Raw genomic sequence first — 5,852 nt, forward strand, 5'->3', positions numbered from 1 at the left:
ACCCGCTGACTTGATTACTTCAAGAGTTTTAAACCATGTCAAATTCACAACTATAGTATTTTTGCTTTCGAAATTTCCCCCACAGCTAATGATGTGGATTCAACAACCTGCAGGTCCCAGTTTTCAGACCTTTGAAGGATGTTTTTGCATTTGGAGCTCAATTAAGATCTGCACGATAAAGATGGGAGCGAGTCACCAATGAAACAAATTGAGATGTTTTTTGAAGTGCTTCCATTTTATGAGCTTCTGAAGACCAAGCTACAGTATGTCATTAGTTTTGCTTCACTCTGAGAAGATCATTTATTTGTGCACCTTTCCTAGACTTTGGTAATTATATTCTTGCTTGACTGGATTATTTGTAGAATAATGTCTGGTATCTAGGAGTGTGTGCAGCCTCTTGCCTCAGGGTATGTGGTTTCTGTCTCCATGGATGGCCCAAAGTCTCCTGAAGGTTATTTAATGTATTAAATGTAAATGTATTAGAGACAGCAGGAGCCTGAAGAGCTGGTTGGTGGTGCGCAGCTGAGTGTGGATAACACACTCTCCATAATAACTAACCATGTGGATTTATAACATGCAGTTAGAGTTAGCTAGGGGATAACTTGGAGATAGATACCACTTGCTTGCCAGAACACACACGTTTGGCACCCTGATACCTCAGCTCATCATAGCATCAACATCATTTAAATTATTTTATTCATTATTTTATCAAAAGACTGTATTTTAAAAGTATTTGTAATTTTTTCTTTTGTGATAATCATAAAAGTAGCCTAGATGATTTAGTGATTTTGATTATATTACATTCATTGACATGTTCATTTCATTAAACATTACGTGGAACTAAACTCCATATTGTAAGATAATTTCAGAGTAAATGATAATAATAATAATAATACAATTATTTAAAATACAAATAAAATGGCAGCTATTACTAAATCATCTAGAAATTAGGTTTTTTTTTCTGCACTCACTGAAATCTGATGTTGCTGTTATTGTGTAAGGTGATATATTTTGATTTAGTATGTTATTTTTTAACATAGGTTGTGTATTTGTCTGAAGACATCCTACAAAACAATGTTAAATTATGTAAAAAAAAATTGTAAACTCTGCTTGCTGTGCTTAGCTCTTTCCTGCTCTGTCAGGTGCCACCCTGAATCCTGCCTGTGGTCAGCATTCTTACTGTAGATAAGAGAGTGTCTGTGGGGTCTGTGTCCTACTTCATGGCAATTTCAATAGTAAGAAATGGTGTCTTTGCTGCTGTGAATATTTGCTAGGGATAAAGTAGAGCCCTTACCTGCTCTTGAGTAAAACCTAATCCGCCTTACCCAAGCCGTACTGTTTGACAGGTTGTGCACCACTGGCTCCGGTGGTCATAAGTCATAATTGTGTTGCTGGAGGGCAGTTTCATTGATTGGAATATGCTTGACATGACCAAGAAGATTTGAAAGCACCACTATAAAAATAGAAAAATAGTGTAATAAAAATATTGTAAGGCACCACTATTTATAAAAGGAAGACCCAAAACGCACGTTTAATGGGGACTTTTATAAACATAATAATTTTTATACTGTAAAAACTTTATATTCGATCCCCTGCAGAAAATATTCTGCATTTTTACAATTAATAATGATTTATATGAAAAAAAAGCTTTTTGGCAGCAAATATGGGTTTGGTGCACACAGGGATAAAAATACCCCATGTGTTAAATGAAATACTCTGCTGTATCTTTAATGCTGTGGGCCTAATTTTCTGCCAGAGGTCCTGGACATCTTGTTCAGATACATGGCATCATTGATTCCATCAAATACCAACAGATAAAAAATCAAAACCTGCCAGCCTGTGCTAGAAATCTTATAACGGGCCATATTTGGATCTTCCAACAGGACAGTGATCCAAAAACAAACATCAAAACAAAAATGGGTCACTGAGCACAAAACCAAGCATCTGCAATGGCCATCCCAGTCCCAGACCTTTGCTAACAGAAGGTAAACTAGTTACTAGATGAAGCACATTCTTATTTTGGAGCGCCTGGTACATACCTGTCAACATTTGGATACCAAAATACGGGAAATCTGAACGCGCGGGGGTGGGGGGGTTTGGGGGAATGGCGGGGGGGATGGGGATGGCAGAGGCAGGCTAAATAGACATTAATTGCGCAGATATTAACATAAATAAATACATACATACTATCCAATTAAAATAAACATAGGCCTAAGACTTATTCATGTTTCTTTATTTATTTTTATCAATTGCAACAATTAACTACATTAATTAATCACGATTAATTGCCATTAAAAAAACTTACATTTTATAATGTAATAATTTCACAATTAATCTCCAAATTAATGTAGAAAAACATAAAACAGTATATTTTAAATATTTGTCTAACAGGTAGGAAAAATATACAGAAATTGAAGTTATAAAACAGTTTGCACTGCATACAATTTAAATTGTACATAGATTAATCCTTATTAAAGTAAAAAAAAAAGATCTTTAGTCAAGAGCAGTGAGTGCTTTTCTCTGTTACCTTTGTTCTTTGATTAACTTTACTGACAGAAAGCTTTATTGGCTACTGTCTCTTTAAAAACAGTCGCTGACGGATCTTACACGCGTCTCATTCTCTCACAACTCTTTACTTTCATTTACGACTTTTTTTTTTTAACTAATAGACTGCTCAGACTGTTCTTATGAGGATACTCGACAAAACGGACATTTTGACATAATTGCGTGTGTTAATGCCATCTCTCTCATGTTCATCCATCCTCGGATGCTGCTGATCTTTGCGCGATTTTTCCCCCCAAACTACTTCAGTGGAAATCCCGCCCTACAGCCGATTCTAAAGATTTTATTGGTCATGTGAATCACAGTACTGATTGCCTACACCAAACACTGACCCCTAAACCTACCCGTCATTGTAACCTTAACCAATGAAATTAGCTGCAGGGCGGGATTTCCGCTTAACTGGTTTGCGCCCTTTGGGATTTTTTAAAAAAAATTATAGAAAGATTACAAATACGGGAGAAATACGGGAAAATATTTAAACGGGATGATAGCGGGATAGCAATGTAAAATACGGGAGAATCCCGGGAAAAACGGGAGGGTTGACAGGTATGGCCTGGTACTCGGCCAGTGCTACCATAGCAACAGCTTTCCGGGTGGCGTCCATGTTTTTCTCCGACTCGGATGCGCAAAACATACCAGAACCTCTGCCAGAACGCTTGAAGTGTGGAAGTGACGTCATATCCGAGGTCCGAGTCGGTTCGTTTCACCAACCTCAACGATTTTGTCTTCTCCATAAAAGAAGGCGGTGAAGTGCACCAAAGACACAGCCATGTTTAGCGGGATCCGTGAGCTAGTGTCCGTGTGCGAGTGGTGTTGACGTTTCAAACGCGTCGAAAGCAGCGAAGAGTTGTAGTCCACAAAGTGCTCTCACACAAAGTCTAACCGTATCAAACTTCTACCCGCTAAATTGTAGCATTCTTTACACGAAAAGTTAAAGAAAAAATCCACAGACAACATATGTGAACATTCATGGCAGAATTCAAACGGGACCAGAAAATAATTATTTTCTCCCATTCACTTGCATTGACGATTTTTCAACCTAGCTAGAGGTCCAGTGGGGTTACCGGAAGGGGCGGGACTTACGAGAAGACTCAGAGCTGTTATCTTGGAAAAAGGAGGTTGCAAAAAGTATTTAATAAAAGGGGGCAAATAATTGTTCCCGATGTGTTTTGGAGAAAACATTTTCCATAATGTTTCCCCCCACTTTAAATTATTTTACTTCAATAATAAAAGATTAGATTTTTGCATTTTATTTTAAGGATAAATTATGCAGATTTATATTTTTACAGCCATATTTGATCATATTTACCAAGGGGGCAAATAATTCTAACCAGCACTATAACTATAACTATATAACTACATTATATATATATATATATATATATATATATATATATATATATATATATATATTAGTTATAATATAATTAATATAATATAATTCATATTTAAGGCATCATAACGCCATACAATTAAATACGAAACAAAACTTAGACTTAAATTAAAAAATAAAATAAAAAAACTCTAAAAATGTAAAACACCACATCTTAAATGAATCAATAAAAATTAATTTAACTTTTATTTCTTGGACTTCTGATGGATGAACTTGCCATGGAAACTTTTTGGTATTTTTTTTTATTATTTTAAAACAAAACATTCTACAAACAACTTTGCAACAGCAAACATTTGACATTCATAAACGAGCAAACAATTGTCTAAGGGGAAAAAAGGAGATACAAAACTTCTACTCGTAGAGCTATTGTGGAAAATAAAGCGTAGAATGAGCGAGCACTGAGGCATGCATCTGTGTTAGAGGCGTCAAGGCAGAAACAATGTGGCTTTAATATAAAACTAAAAACAATGTATAAAAACCTCAGAAAACGCAGAGAAAAAGATGGCACCGAACTGCTTGAACTCCTGCACCTACATCCGAAGAGACACTCAATGTTAAATTCAGTGCAAAAAGAGAAAAGATGTGAAAAAAAACAAACAAAAAAAACTGTTAAGATGTGAAAAAAAGGTCCCTTGAAATTGATGCAGTTTTTTTCTCTTGCTATTCAACTCTACGTCAATAGATGGCAGTGCCTGCACTGTACGACAGCTCTACAATTTCAGAATTAAACAGGGAAGCTCAATGGGATGGGGAGCCATTTTGTCCTGATCGGATTTCAGCTTTTCATACGAACAAACAAATATGTTCAAAGGTGATGCTGATCTGAGATCTGTGTTCTGAAAATATACCCATCCTATTTCACACACACCGATACATCTACATAGCTATACAGCCGAGTCAGACGTCACAGTTCATTTACTGCTGCGTAAATGAATATAGAAGCACTGTTTATTTAGATAACATCTATTCTGTTTGTTCGTTTTAATTTCAATTTGTTCCTTCAGTTTGGTTTTTAGGCAGTACTTCATAAAGCTGTGCTCTTAGGGCTTCCATAAATATATATCTATTAGTTTTGTTTAATAGAATTCTTGACAAATATGTACATACTAGATAAAACGCTGAAGTAGTTTCTGGATGAGCATGAATTTCCTTCATCTTTTAGCTATTTTAAAAACACGTACCTGTGCACTACTGCATATATATATATATATATATATATATATATATATATATATATATATATATATATATATATATATATAAAAAAAAATAAAATAAAAAAAAGAACAGCGAGCAGAAGTTTGAAATGCCTCCTTATCCTTGACATTAATGCAACCTGCGGAAGCAGTTACAAGCGCCCAAGAGATACTGACCGTGGTACTCTTTCAAGCCTTTTCTGAATCAAATAAAGATGATGAGTCTATAGTAAGCGTCATGCTCAGGGTAAACGTAGAAATGTCTTAGCTATAGAAAAAACTACGGGGATATGGCACTAAATCCGCTTGTGAAAGGACCGGAAAAGATTTGTCTTGTGAACATCTCAGTCATGGCACAAAAATGCTTCAGGAACACTTACTGTAGGTGAATATTGGTAACAGGTATAAATAATACGTAATTACACAATACAAATAAATACATCACTTATTTAAATATAACAAAGGTCGAGAAGGTGAATGACACATCTCAGCCTTGCACCAAACAGACGGAGAAAGGTCATTGGAGGAGGGGGGGCAAAACAGAAATCACCTTTCACACACTGGTATAATTCGAGGGCAGCCTAGCATGAGACATAGTCTGTAACAACCAAAGTAAAATGAATGTTCTAAACTTCAAATGTAACCCTAAACTGCTGACATAATGGTACATCTGAAATTCAAAACCTTAAGGCATATTTGTT

The sequence above is a fragment of the Scardinius erythrophthalmus genome, assembly GCF_964197995.2.
Source record: "Scardinius erythrophthalmus genome assembly, chromosome: 17".
Classification (NCBI taxonomy): Eukaryota; Metazoa; Chordata; class Actinopteri; order Cypriniformes; family Leuciscidae; genus Scardinius; species Scardinius erythrophthalmus.